This window comes from Macaca thibetana, unplaced genomic scaffold (assembly GCF_024542745.1).
Source record: "Macaca thibetana thibetana isolate TM-01 unplaced genomic scaffold, ASM2454274v1 unplaced_scaffolds40, whole genome shotgun sequence".
Classification (NCBI taxonomy): domain Eukaryota; kingdom Metazoa; phylum Chordata; class Mammalia; order Primates; family Cercopithecidae; genus Macaca; species Macaca thibetana.
In genome coordinates, this window is record NW_026088829.1 from 2,902 (window position 1) to 18,340 (window position 15,439).

Below are 15,439 nucleotides of genomic sequence, written 5' to 3' on the forward strand. Positions count from 1 at the left end.
CCCTGTGATATCGTTCCTCATAACTTGTGGGGGAGAGCATGATATTACTTCCAGTATGACAGTGGCTTGACACCCAGTCTGTGATATTGCTCCTAATTTCCAGTAGGTAAAGTATGATGTTCCTTCCAAGAGAGTAGTGGGTGTACAACCGCCCTGTGATATGTCTCCGAATATTCAGGGAAACACAGGACGACATTACCCCAAATCTCCCAAAAAGTGTACACCCATTGTGTGATATGGTTCCTAATATCCGGAGGTGCAGAGGATGGTATTCGTTCTCCTGTCGAAGGCTGTGTACACGCAACCTGTGAAATTGTTCCTAATATCCTGAATAAAAGAGACTGCTAATAATGGACACACATTGCGGGGGGGAGTAATTGGCTATTATGATCCACATCGCAGGGGGTGAGGCACTCCCCATGATATGGGGAGTAATAGCAACCCCCTCTCCCCCCTGGCTATTACGATCCACATCGCAGGGCAGTTCAGGACACCACCCCTGCCCCAACCTTGACCGAGACAGTGAGTGTCATGGGACCAGCTCGGGGTGGGTGGCAGCTCAGCTTGAAGGTATCCCTGCTGCCAAAGACCAACCGCTCCTGCTAGTTTGAATCTGGCCACAGGGTCTCTGTTGGTGAGACAGGTGACCATGAGGCAGACACCCTGAAATCTAGCACGACAGAGCTCAATGCCCCCATGAGAGGCACCATAGCACGCAGACTTTGCAGACATACTAGGGAAGGCCACAGCAGGCCCTGAGTGAGGAACAAGCTGACCAAGATCCTGGGGTCTTGCCACACAGTCCTTAAACCAGGGACTGGAAACTGTTTCCCTAAAGAGCCAGGAGTCAGTATTTTCAGCTTTGCCAACTGATCTTTACCTCAAGAATGCAACTCTGCCATGGCTACACCACAGCAGCCTTCTGCAGGTGGCCTGTGAAGAGATGGGCATGACTGCACCCACATCAAACTTTACTTGTGGACATGGAACCTTCTCAGTGTCATGAATTGTTATTTTTTTATTTGTTCAGGCATTTGGAAATGTAAAATCCATTCTTGATTCACGGGCCACAAGAGCAGGCAGGTACGGGCTGCCTCTGCCCCTGGCCGACCTCTGGAATGAGCTTAGAGAAGGAAATGACAGGCTGGGTCAGCGCAGCCTCCTCACAGTGGGTTCACTGCAGGAGGGTCCTTCGTAGCAACCACTTCTCATCCTTCATCTTGGCTTCAAGTGCAATTCACATGGAGAAAGAGAGAACAGAACCGGCCTCAGCAACAAGGAAGGAGATGCAGGGTCAAGCAGCCGTGTGGATCCATCACACTCAACATTCACACCAAGCGGAGCACAAGCAGGACCAGCCCAGGGGGGGCCGAAGTGGAGGCTCTCTGGGGTGGGGGCCCTCTGGGTGGGCAAGATTCTCTACATAAAACTCCAATAGAAGATCTACACAGCAGTAGTTAAAGAAAACACACACTAAGAAAAAGGCCAAAATAAAAATAGGACACCAAGTTTGGCCAACCGGGTCTCACAAGCCAGTAGGTAAGAAATCCCAGGAGGGCCCACCAGAGGAGCTGGGGGTGGGTTCCTGCCTGCAGGGGGCCTGGGACACCCCATTCCCACAGACGAGGACCCAAGCTTTGGGGAGGAAGCTGTTAGAGTCATCAGTGAGCTTTTCAGAGCTGGAGCCATAGGTCAGGGGAGGAGCCCTGGCCACGTCCCTGTGTAGGCTCAGAAGCTGGGGTGGGGGCACACCCCCAGGGGCCGATACAAACAGTGGACCGCGAGTCCTCCTCCTGTCCAGAGGATGCTCAGCTCCCAAGGGCCCACCAAAGTCTGGAACCCAGGGACACACCACCTGACCCTCATGCCCAGGCCTCCTGGACCAGGCAATGTCCAGTACAGGCAGGCAGTCTGGGCTTGGGGCCAGGACAGGGGTGGATGGTCCTGCTAGGCAGGCCTCCTTCTCCCTACCAGCTGTGCTGGTTGCACTGTAGTTTTGTTCTGGCAACATATTGCTGCCCACTTTGGCCACACCAGTCCCCGGCTCCCTGGCTAGGCCCAGTGCTGTCCAACCCACCTACACAGGCCCCACACACCCAGTGCCCACCAGACTCCCATCAGCCAGGAGGACCCATGCTCACCCCCTGAAGTATCCGTGGGAACCTGCATCCGACAGGGACCCACAGCTCAGGGCCAACCTCCATGGGGCCTTTTGGTTGTGGTGGTAGGGGCGGGGGGGAGTTGACCTCCAGCCCTCCCATCCTGGCCACTGTGTTCTGTGGGGATCATTCAGTCCTGGGAGCTTCCTAGGGACCCCAGAAGGAAGAGAACAGGGTGGTCATGGCGGCCTCAGCCCCAGGCTCTGGGCCCGAGTGCAAGAGTCTTTCGGTTCTGGTTTGACCTGGGCGGTAACAACAGGCCAAGTCATTCACACAAGGATTGGCTTTGATATAATGCATCAAGGGACTGTGGAGGACACAGATCAGCCTCCAGGCCAGTTACACCTGGTGGCTTCGCCAGTGCAGGCTAGGGAGTGGAAAAGCTGACCCCTGACCTCCCCACCTACCCTGCCCACCAGACGCCAGTAGCGGCCAGGGATCCCTGACTTCAGGCAGAGGCAGGCAGCACAGTTGCTGCCTCCTTTGAGCCCATCCCAGGGCCCACAGGGCCTGGAGAAACCTGGCAGGGGCTGAGTTGGGAGAATCCGGCAGGGAGATGCCAAGTGAAGAATGTGAGGGACTGGGTATGAGGGGCGCTAGGGCACAAGGTCTGCTTCCTCTGGGGAGGTGGCAGTGAGACATATAGTAGCCAAGCCTCCGCAGGCCCCACCCTGCTGCCAGGCACATGTGGTGCCCATACCCACCCCAACGGCTGCAGGAAGGTTCTTCACCAACAAAAGGGGAGGATGTACCCACACCCACATAGGCATTGGTGCCCACAAACATCAGAGAAGAAAATTGCTGCTGTGCCCAAGGTGTGGGGAAAGGGGCAATGTCCCCTTCCTCCCCATGGTGGGTCCAAAATTACCTGTTCCTGCCAGCACCCCCACCCCCAACTCCACAAGCTGCTGACCTCCACCCCAGTGCCATGCCACGCGCCAAGAACAGCTCAGCAGTACATCCCAAAGGGTGCTATCCTGGCGCGGCTGTGCTGGGCAAGTGACATGTTTCCTAGTCACAGAGGTTTTCTTTCTTTACCGCTCACTGGCCCTGTGCCTCGGTTTCCCCCACTGTGGCAGAGTGTAAAAATCCCATCTTGAAGGCTAGGAACCCAGGAAGATCACCACACCTGGTGAAATGGTGGGTGAAACTCCCTGCCTTGGACCTCTTGCTCCAGGACTGATGTCCAGTGGGACATGGCCAGGCCAGCATTCTGGGGAGGGCTGCATTCCTTGCCTGGGGAACCTTACTCCCAGTTAGGAATCACTGGAGTTGAGGCCCCTAATGAATTGGGGGAGGCACAGGGGTAGAATGGAGGTAGCCCCATCATACGGGCCTGTGTAGACCCCAGAAAACAAGCATTGAGTTCAGACTCTTGTCTGAAGCTGGCCACCTGAAAGGATTTGGGGTGTGATGAGGGCCTGGGGTCAGGGAACAAAGTGTTCTGGTTTGGACACGTAGGAGGTTCTCTGCAGCTCTCTCAGGTACAGGGTATGTTGCTAAGTATATGCTTTTAAAAACCCTAGGAGGAGGGGCCACGCAGAAGGGGCCCTGAAGCCAAGGGCATGGTCCAGCCTTTCCACCTCCCCAGCTGAAGACATGCTGGAGGACAATTCTCCGGAGTTTCATAACAAAGAAGAGAAAAAAGAAATCAAAAAGACCTGGAGGACAGGCAAGCTAATGAGGGCTGACTGGGATTACCCTGCCTAATCCTCAAAACAAGCCTTCCTTATCTGTCCTCTGGGCCAGGTGAGGAAACAGGTCACAGTAGGACATTCAGACCCTGGGCAGGCAGCTGGCAGTCTGGAGCCCAGGAGGTACAAACAGACTGTCCCAACCCCAGCCCTCAGCCAGGAGCGGCTCTGCCCACAGCTCATTCACTGGTAAATCAGGCCCACTGGGCTGCCTGCCCTTCCCCAATCCCCCTCGCTCACCAGGCAACAGCCGCCCTGCTCGTGGCTGCCAGACTGCGGATGGCAGTGCACGCCCCCTTCATTCTGGCTTCTCAGCTGCCCACCAGGCCATCCCTCTCTGCCAGGCCACCTGGAGCCTAGCAGTGTGCATGCGGGATGGGCAGCACCTGGAATACTTGGGCGGGCTTGGCTGGGGGCTGCAGTTCCTATGCAGGGAGGAGTTAGCGCCCCATCCCATTCCCTGGCCCCATGACCCCTCTGAGAAGACCCTCCACATACTGCCAGGCCTTGACCACCAGTAGCCCCACATCCAGGAGGCATCGACGTGCTCACCTCTGATTGGCAGTGGACATGCAACCCTGGGGCAGACCCCTTAGAATCCCAGGTATGAGAGAGCTAGGTGAGGGCAAGGGTGGCATCAGAGTGAAGGGGGCCTGCCCCTCCACACCTGTGGGTATTTCTCGAAAGGTGGAGATGAGAGACTGAGAAAAGAAATAAGACACAGAGACAAAGTATAGAGGAAGAAAAGTGGGCCCAGGGGACCTGCGCTCAGCATATGGAGGACCCGCGCTCAGCCTACAGAGGACCCGCACCGGCACTGGTCTCTGGAGTTCCCTCACTATTTATTGATCACTATCTCTACTATCTTGGCAAGGGGGATGTGACAGGACTACAGGGTAGTGGTGGGGAGAGGGCCAGCAGGAAAACATGTGAGCAAAGGACTCTGTGTCATCAATAAGTTTCAGGAAAGGTGCTGTGCCTCTATGTGCACATCGGCCAGATTTATGTTTGACTTTACACAAACATCTCCGTGCAGTAAAGAGCAGTATTGCCGCCAGCATGTCTCGCCTCCAGCCATAAAGTGGTTTTCTCCTATCTCAGTAAATAGAATGTATGGTCAGGTTTTACCCCGAGACATTCCATTCCCAGGGATGAGCAGGAGACAGATGCCTTCCTCTTATATCAACTGCAAAAAGGCCTTCCTCTTCCACTAATCCTCCTCAGCACAGACTTTTTACGGGGGCCGGGCTGGGGGATGGTCAGGTCTTTCACTTCCCACGAGGCCATATCTCAGGCTGCCTCAGTGGGGAGAAACCTTGGACAATACCCAGGCTTTCTTGGGCAGAGGTCCCTGAGGCTTTCCGCAGTGCACTGTGTCCCTGGGTACTCGAGACTGGAGAACGGCGATGACTTTTACCAAGCATACTGCCTGCAAACACATTTTCACTAAGGCACATCCTGCACAGCCCTAAATCCATTAAACCTTTAGTCAATACAGCACATGCTTCTGTGAGCACAGGGTTGGGTCTAGGGTTACAGATTAACAGCATCTCAAGGCAGAAGAATTTTCTTAGTACAGATCAAAATGGACTTTCTTATGTCCTCGTCTTTGTCCATAGACACAGTAACAGTCTGATCTCTCTTTCTTTCTCCCACACAGAGAGTGTCACTACTGTATGTCAGCCACTGGGGGACAGGCTTCAGCTTACACCCACCTCAAATTCCACCCTCTCACCTTGGCAGAAGCTGGCCAGGAATTGGGGCCAATGGATGGGTGGGGTCTGCAGACGACACCGTGTTCAGGTCCCCATGATGGCCTCACACATGTGTAGTGGCCCTGCAGTTCCAGGTGCCACACACATGCCATCCCCTGCTTGGGCCCTGATCTTCGAGGAGGGGGAGCAGCAGAACCCAGGCACTGACCCCACAGTGCCACTCACACCCACAGACGATTCTCCAGACAGGCATCAGGTCTCGGTCCTGGCCACCTTCCCCTGCAGGGCCTCAGCTCTTTCCCGGGACTCACGTGGTCTTTCCTCACATGCAGCTCTGCTAGGATGCACTGATCTGTACACAGGGGCTCTGAGGTGACAATGGCCACGATCATGCAGAATGCAAGGGCACAGGCTGGGTGCCCATTGTGGGGACTCTGCAGCACTCCCAGACTATCATCGGGCATGCTGGCCCCCAGGCTTAGCTAGGGCACCAGTGGTAGGAGTGTGCTGCTCTGGACTCTGCAGGAGGAGGACAACTGTCACCACATCTTCATGTTCTCCTGCTGGTGTCACTGTGTGTTTCTCATCTCCTGCTTGTAGGATTCAGGGCAGACTCTCTGAACACCTTGTGGGAAACAGCAGAATCCAGCAGAGAAGAGGAGAAAAGCCCAGCTGCAAAGATGAAAAAATGGCAGGTGTGACATGGACCCCCATTCAGATTCTGTATTTAGATGAGGTCTTCCAGAACACCTGCTCTCATTGGATAATACTTCAAATACATATATATAAATATATAAATATATATATATATATATATATATATATATATATATTTTTTTTTTTTTTTTTTTCAGAGAGAATCTTGCTCTGTAGCCCACACTGGAGTGCAGTGGCAGGATCTCGGCTCACTGCAACCTCCGCTTCCCGGGTCCCGGTTCAAGCAATTCTCCTGCCTCAGCCTCCCGAATAACTGAGATTACAAGCATGCACCACCATGCAGCTACTATGTTTTTTTTTTTTTTTTTTTCTTGAGACGGAATCTTGCTCTGTCACCCATGCTGGAGTGCAGTGGCATGATCTCAACTCACTGCAGTTTCCAACTCCTGGGTTCATGCTATTCTCCTGCCTCAGCCTCCTGAGTAGCTGGGACTACAGGCGCCTACCACCACGCCCGGCTAATTTTTTATATTTTTAGTAGAGACGGGGTTTCACCGTGTTAGCCAGGATGGTCTCGATCTCCTGACCTCGTGCGACAGAGCGAGGTCACCTGGGCAAAAGAGCAAGACTAAGTCAAAAAAAAAAAAAAAAAAAAAAAAAAAAAAAAAAAAAAAAAAAGAAAAAGAAAAGAAAACAAAAAGAACAATATAAGCCAAAATTACTATAAGGTGAGTACAAAAGCAATGGCAGTTTTTGCATTCTTGGAATTTGCTGTTTGATACTGGAATACCTTCTTAAATAAATGTGGTTATGTCATTCATCATTTTAATGGGCATTTCTTGCTTTTTATTGCTAATGACTTATTACTTATTTATTTTAGACTGTGGAAATGATGTCAGACAAAAAGCAAATTCAAGCGACTTTCTTATTCGAGTTCAAAATGGGTCCTAAAGCAGGGGAGACAACTCACAACATCAACACATTTGGCCCAGGAACTGCTAATTAATGTACAGTGCAGTGGTTCAAGAAGTTTTGCAAAGGAGGCAAGAGCCTTGAAGATGAGGAGGGTAGTGGGCAGCCACCGGAAATTGATAACAACCAATTGAGAGCAACCACTGAATTTGATCCTCTTACAGCCACACGAGAAGTTGGCGAAGAACTGAATGTCGACCATTCTATGGTCATCCGGCATTTGAAGCCAATTGGAAAGTTGAAAAAGCTTGATAAGTGGGTGCCTCGCCTCATGAGCTGACCAAATATTTTAAAAAGCATCCTTTTGAAGTGTCATCTTCTCTTATTCTATGAAACAACATTGAACCATTTCTTGATCAGATTGTGACATGCCACGAAAAGTGCATTTCATACAACAGCCAGCTCAGTGGTGGGACTGAGAAGAAGCTCCAAACCACTTCCCAAAGTCAAACTTGCACCAAAAAAAGGTCATGATCACTGTTTGGTGGTCAGCTGCCGGTCTTCTGATCCACCACAGTTTTTGAATCCTGGTGAAATCATTACATCTGAGAAGTATGCCACGCCATTCGATGAGATGCACGGAACACTGCAGCACCTGGAGCCGGCACTGATCAACAGAAAGGGCCCAGTTCTCCACAACGCGTGACCACATGTCATACAACCAGGGCTTCAAAAGTTGAATAAATTGGGCTATGAAGTTTTGCCTCATCTACCATATTCACCTGACCTCTTGCCAACAAACTACCACTTCTTTAAGCATCTTGACAACATTTTGCAGGGAAAACACTTCCACAACCAGCAGGATGCAGAAAACGCTTTCTAAGAGTTCATTGAACCCTGAAAGCATGGAATAAACAAGTTTATTTCTCATTGACAAAAATGTGTTCATTTTAATGGCTTCTATTTTTTTTTTTTAATTTTTTTTAGACAGAGTCTCACTCTGTCGCCCAGGCCAGAGTGCAAAGGTGCAATCTCGGCTCACTGCAACCTCTGTCTCCTGGGTTCAAGAGATTCTCCTGCCTCAGCCTCCCTAGAAGCTGGAAGTACAGGCGCCCGCCACCACACCAGGCTAATTTGTTTGTATTTTTAGTAAAGACGGGGTTTCACCATGTTCACCAGGATGGTCTCGATCTCCTGACCTCGTGATCTGCCCGCCTTGGCCTCCCAAAGTGCTGGGATTACAGGCGTGGGCCACTGCGCCAGGCCAGGTGACTTCATTTTATTAGTTTTATTAGGAATTTAGGTAGAATCAACTTCTGATTAAAGGCTGAATTTCTGTCATTTTGTAGAGAAATGAATAAACTGGACACTGTGTGGTCAGTGTTTAGATTTGCCCATGGGTTTGTTTAAATCGATGTCATGGATCCTGAGACACAAATATAATTAAGATAGGTCTAGAGACAGGAGAAGCAGAAATAAGTTGACCCAGGAGTACAGTCTCAAGTAGTTCATTAATGAGAAAATGGACATCTGGCAAGAGTCTTTTTACTTTATCCTGGCTGAAAATCCAAATCTTGTTTTATTTTTCCCACTAAAAGTAACTAAAATAATAACGAATTTTATTTGTTCTTGGGTTCTTTTTTCCTTTAATGATTGTGCTGTAACTTAAAATAATGATGTTACTTTTGAACATTTTTAAAGCATATCTGAAAACGATTGATGTTTATAACTCTCTTTTGGCTTCAAAATAAGATTGTGTTATCACCATTTTGGTAGATGAGGTTGTCTGATGAAAATGATGCGCATGACTTGTACCGTTCAGTGTACATCTTGCAGTAGTGGACGATTGAAAACATAAAAAAGTGGAGTATAAATTAAAAATTAATTTGGTTTCTTCTATTTCTTAATTTAGGAATGTTAAACCATGGCTGTAAGGGATTTTCTTGGTGAAAAGAGAAGATCCTCAGAGTCAAAAATGTTCTTACAACTCGGGCTTGATGGCCTTTGAATTAGGAATGGATTGTTCCTCTCTCTGAAGCCTGTTGTCACATGGGTTTTTAATCCTGGCCTTGCTGCTAGAAATCTGTGCTTGAAGTCGTCTCTTTCTGGTGGTAACCTACCACTTAAAAGTCATGAGGTGGTGGAACTCAGTTTACTAAACTCTTTAGCCTTTGAGCTAAACTGAGCAAGCTCTTAGATGTACACACACCACTTTGTATGAAAGGGTTCTCTAGAATGGTTCTTTGGAGAGAAATATTTTCATGTAATTTTGACAGGGGTGTAAATAAAGCGTGGTGACTAATAAGTCTTTCACTCTTCATCTGATGAACATAAGGATCTATGCATCCAGATATTATTTTGTATACAAATATTTAATTTGGTGATTGATAATCTCTCTTTGGGGTAGTCACATGGAAAGCTCTTTTAAATTTAACTTTTGCCTTTGGATCTTTTTTGAGAAAAGCCATTGAAGAGCAAAACTAATGTAAACGTCTTGATCATTTAAAAAGCTTACTTGTCCTCGAAAGGAAACACGAGTCATCAGTGAGTATAAACGTAGACAGTTGATTTGTGAATGCTGTCGGCCTCAACGTGCTTGATAATAGATTCTACTGATCTAGCTGGAGTAATTTGATCACTTACTTCCTTATTAATACTAGATCACACAGTGTCTTTCTTATTCCTTCTTCTTTACTTACTGGCATGAGCACAGAGTCCCACTATCTGAAAGAGAAGGGAGAGTTTGGGGGATTATTGGAGGATTCTTAAAAACTTGGTTGGCAATTGGGCAAGATGGCTCATGCCAACCATGAGGGGCAGGTATCACTGAGCCCCATCTAGTGATATGAAAACCAGGGTTCATAGAGGTTAACTTCCTTGCCATGGTCATATGGATGGAAAGTAAAGACATTGAGCTTTGCATTTAGACTCGGACCTAGAGTTGTTCAAACCGTAGTTCTGCTTATTCCACGGAAACATGGGTTTTTTGAGGGGAGTACAAGCAGAGGAAAGTGGAGAAGTGGATTGCAGTTTGATTCTTAGCGGTCAAGAATGCCACCGGGGGATTTAGACTTTAACCTAATCACATGTATTTATTTCTTCAAATGCTAGCCTTGGAACGTTTTTGAGCACGTGCTTTGGAAACATTCCTCTGGAAAACAGAGAAGGTGAGGGAGGGGAGGGGAGGGTCTGAGATTTGAGGGGTCTGCAGCAGGAGGTTGGGAGACACAGTAGGGAGCTGGGACAGCAGGTCTAGAAATGAAACTAGGACACGTCCAGACCTCAGGTGGAATTAACTAGAATCTGGTTAGAGAGCCAGAAAGAACAAAGAGAAAAAATACCTCCCAAGTTCCCACCTGGCTGCCCAGGAGGCTGTCATGCGCTTAACAAATAAAGCCTGCCCTTTAACAAACAGAGGAGGGAGGAGGTGTCTGCAGGGAGGCTACAGACAAAACGTGGAACGAGGCTGCCCTCTTCTGGACAATGAAAGCCGGATGCTGAATCAAAATCCTCATATGCCCAGGACAATTTATTATTATTATTATTTTATTTTCAGAGACAGGGTCTTGCTGTGTTGCCCAGGCCGGAGTGCAATGATGCAATCATAGCTCACTGTAACCTCGATCTCCCGGGCTCAAGCGATCCTCCTGCCTCAGCCTCCTGAGTAGCTGGGACTACATGTGTGTGCCACTACACCCAGTTATTTTGTTTGTTTGTAGACAGGTCTCATTATGTCGCCCAGGCTGGTTTCAAACTCCTGGCTTCAAGCGATCCTCCCAACTTGGCCTCCTAATGTGCTGGGATTACAGGTGTGAGCCATCACACCTGGCCATCAGCACGTTTAAATACACATCCTTATATATATTTAAATATATGTCTTATATATATACATATACATCCATACAGAACGGACCGATGCTGAGTTGATACTAACTAGTCAACTAACAAACAACTAGTAACTAATGACTTGGTAACCAGGTAGGAATTCGGACAAATCTGGTTGTTCAGGGAGAACAAGGGTCTGTCAAACAAGTTGTTACATCTTCTAATGCATCCTATTCAGACTCAGGAGCAGTTTATATTTTGCACAGTCTCTCTCTGCCTCTCTGATTCCTTCAGACTTGTCAAGCACAGGAGAAAACCTAGGTAAAGGCCGGGCGCGGTGGCTCGAGCCTGTAATCCCAGCACTTTGGGAGGCCGAGACGGGCGGATCACAAGGTCAGCAGATCGAGACCATCCTGGCTAACACACTGAAACCCCGTCTCTACTAAAAAATAGAAAAAAACTAGCCAGGCGAGGTGGCGGGCGCCTGTAGTCCCAGCTACTCGGGAGGCTGAGGCAAGAGAATGGCGTAAACCCGGGAGGCGGAGCTTGCAGTGAGGCGAGATTGCGCCGCTGCACTCCAGCCTGGGCGACAGAGCGAGACTCCGTCTCAAAAAAAAAAAAAAAAAAGAGAAAACCTAGGTAAAAAATAAATAATAAAACACTAGGGAGGCCTCACAATCATGGTGGAAGGTGAAAGACACATCTCACATGGCAGCAAACAAGAGAAGAGAATGAGAACCAAGCAAAAGGGGTTTCCCCTGATAAAACCATCAGATCTTGTGAGACTGATTCACTACCATGAGAACAGTTCGGGGGAAACCACCCTATGATTCAATTATCTCCCACTGGGTCCCTCTCACAACATGAAGGAATTATGGGAGCTAAGATTCAAGGTGAGATTTGGGTGGGGACACAGCTAAACCATATCAGACATATTATCTATTGCTACATAACAAACTATGCCCCAAACTTAGGGCTTAAAACCACATCCATTTTTTTTTTCTTCACACTTTCTGAACATCTCAAATGAAAAAAAAAGAGTTATAATATCAAATGTTGTTGCAGATGTGGAACAAGATGTGGGAACACTTGAAACTCTACTAATAGGAGATACTGAAAAGCCAGACAGCAAGGACACAGAGAGGGAGACAGAGCTGAGCTAAAAGTCCAATCTAAGACAGTACACTACGACCCAGCAATTCCACTGCCAGTGTAGACCAGATAAAAAGAGTTCTATGATACCAAAAGATATGTACGTGTATGTCCCTAGCAGTACTTTCCATTATAGCCCAAACCTGGAAATCATCGAATTATCCATCAACAGTAGAATGGACAAGTGTATTTATACAAGTGTATTCATATAATTTAATGTAATAGACCTATGGGAATTTACTGCTACCCTGAACAGCAAAAGTAAATCTCACAAGCGTAACTTAAGTGAAAGAAGCCAAATCAAAAATTACATATATCATTCCATTCACAAATTTCAAAAACTGGCAAAATTTTTGTATGGCGATGGAAGGCAAAATAACAGCTCCTCAGGATATGGGCTGGGTAATGTTCTGCTCCCAAATCTAATTGTGGATACAAGGGTAGGTCACTGTGTGGATACATGGGTGTGTCACTGTGTGAATTCAGGAGTACACACTTTGATATGTGAGTTTTTTACTTTGTATTTTATATATGTGTGTGTGTGTGTGTGTGTGTGTATATATATATATATATATATATATATATATATATATATATATATATATATATTTAAGAGACGGGGTCTTGCTCTGTCTCCCAGGCTGTAATGCAGTCCAGAACTCCTAGGCTCAAGGGCTCCTCCTGCCACAGCCTTCTGAGTAGCTGGAGAAGCTGGGACTATAGGCATACACCACCACACCTGGTGGTATATTCAGCTATAAATGAATTGGCTGGGTGCGGTGACTCACACCTGTAGTCCCAGGACTTTGAAAGGCTGAGGCTGGAGGATTGCTTGAGGCAAAGAGTTCAAGACCAGTCTGGGTGACATAGTGAGACTCCATCTCTAAAAGATTTTTAAAAATAAAATGTACTTAAAATTTAAGAAAGATTTCAGTTGCAAAGGCTAAGTTGAAAAGATAGGAGTAAAAGGGTAATAGACAATTTAGAATATATGGATATATGGCATTTGGTACTTTAATATATATTATTGTTTTTTAATTATTTAATAGTCCATGAGTAGGTTAAATTCCATGAAGACAATAACTGCACCTCATTCATCTTTATAGCCTCTGGATGCCCAGTGTACATTATAAAGTAGCTATTCAGAAAATATATATTTAAAAAAATTGTGAATGTTCTGTTTACAGCAAAGTTCTCTAAACTAAATATAGTGATTGAATACATTTCTACAATAAAAAAATTAGACAATAAAGACAAAAGGCATTTCTGGGCTTATATTGGACAAAATAGGAGCAAGAATAGAGGCAAATTACTCTGTTTCTGTTATCTTAGGATGAAAAGAGTTTGCTTCGATTTATCCAAAATCTTTTTTCTCATCCAAATATGAAAATATTATAAGGCAAATTTTCAGCAATAACATTGTATTAGTCCATTTTCATGCTGCTGATAAAATCATATCCAAGACATGACCATTTAAAAAAAAAAAAAAAAAAAAAAGAGGTTTAATAGATTCACCATTCTACATGGCTGGGGAGGCCTCACTCTCATGGTGGAAGGTGAAAGGCACATCTCACATGGCAGCAAACAAGAGAAGAGAATGAGAACCAAGCAAAAGGGGTTTCCCCTGATAAAACCATCAGATCTTGTGAGACTGATTCACTACCATGAGAACAGTTCGGGGGAAACCACCCTATGATTCAATTATCTCCCAACAGGTCCCTCCCACAACATGAAGGAATTATGGGAGCTACAATTCAAGGTGAGATTTGGGTGGGGACACAGCTAAACCATATCAGACATATTATCTATTGCTACATAACAAACTATGCCCCAAACTTAGGGCTTAAAACCACATCCATTTTTTTTTCTTCACAGTTTCTGAGGCTTAGGGATCTGGAAGTGACTTAGCAGGGGTTCTGACTCAGGGTCTCCCAAGATGTTGGCTGGCTGGGGCTGCAGTCACCTGAAGGCTTGACTGGGCCTGGAAGGTCCACTCTTCAAAAGGCTCACTCACATGGCTGTGGGCTGCAGGCCTACTCACAACTATCCCCAGAGCAGATCATCCAAGAGTAAGAGCAAGCCGAAAGACACCATCACTTTCATGACCTAGTCTCTGACATCACACACAATCACTTCTACATTCTATTTACCACAAACGAGTCACTAACTCCAGCCCACATTCAGGTGGAGGGGAATTATGTTCCATCTTTTGAAAGGAATATTAAATAATCAGTGGATGTATTTTAAATCATCACAGTCCACCATCTGGCCACAAATTATTTATATTTCTCCCACATGTAAAATACTCTCATTCCTCTCAACTCCTCCCAAAAGTTTCAAACTTGTACAGGATATCTAGGTTTGAAGTCCAGGATGTAATTATTTAAATCAGATCCCAATACAGAGAATTCTTCTCAGGTGTAGTTCTTTTTTTTTTTTTTTTTTTTGAGACAGAGTCTCACTCTGTTGCCCAGTCTGGAGTGCAGTGGTGCAATCTCAGCTCACTTGTAGCCTTGACCCCTTGACCCCTGGACTCAAGCAATCCTCCTGCTTCAGCCTCCCAAGTAGCTGGGATGACAGGCACACACCATAATGGCTGGCTAATTTTTTGAAAGTTTTTTGTGGTGATGGGGTTTCACCGTGTTTCTCAGGCTGTTCTCAAACTTTTGGGCTCAAGCAATCATCTTGCCTCGACCTATCAAAATGTTGGGATTACAGGCATAAGCCACCGTGCCTGACCAGGTGTAGTTCTTTAAGAATAGATCTTCAAGTAGAGTTCCTCTCTGTCTAAAGTCTTGTGGACTAAAGAGACAAGTTATCTGCAATGTCTATCAATTATCTATCACTGTGTGACTAATTACCCCCAAAACTCTGTGATTTAATAAACAACATTTATCTCAGTGTCTGTGGGTCAGGAGTTCAGTGGTTTTGCTGTATGAGTCTGACTCAGTGTCATTTCACAACATTGTAATCTATGTGGGATGCAGTAATCTGAAGGCCTGATTGGGGCTGGAGGATCTGCCTCTAAAAATCCCTCACCGGCATGGTTGTCGGCTGGTGGCCTCCATTCTTTACCATGTGGATCTCTCCCTGGATGGCTTAAATCTTCTCACAACACACAGTTGGGTTTCCTCCAGAGAAAATTATCTAAGAGGAAGCCAGCAACATGGAAACCATGATGTCCTTTATGACCTAACTTTGTGACATGCCATCACCTCTGCTGTGTTCCATTGGTTACTTGGAACAATCCTGATATGACACAATAGAGGACTAGGCAAGAGCATCAATCCAGGAATTTAGGGCTCATGGGTGCCATCTTGGAGAC

General features: G+C 46.8%; 1 long non-coding RNA gene across 3 annotated transcripts; it reads right to left on the minus strand.

Moving 5' to 3' along the window:
* Positions 1 to 881: 881 nt before the first annotated feature.
* LOC126947270 (uncharacterized) lies at positions 882 to 15,296 on the minus strand. 3 transcript variants are annotated; one of them, XR_007722998.1, is made up of 4 exons: positions 15,190 to 15,296; positions 9,653 to 9,861; positions 5,794 to 6,240; positions 882 to 1,224 (listed from the first exon to the last, which is right to left on the minus strand). It is a non-coding gene; the product is annotated as an uncharacterized LOC126947270 (long non-coding RNA). The 3 variants fall into 3 exon arrangements; XR_007722996.1 differs by having other exon boundaries at positions 885 to 1,224; positions 5,880 to 6,240; XR_007722997.1 differs by lacking the exon at positions 882 to 1,224 and having other exon boundaries at positions 5,597 to 6,240.
* Between the last annotated feature and the right edge of the window lie 143 nt (positions 15,297 to 15,439).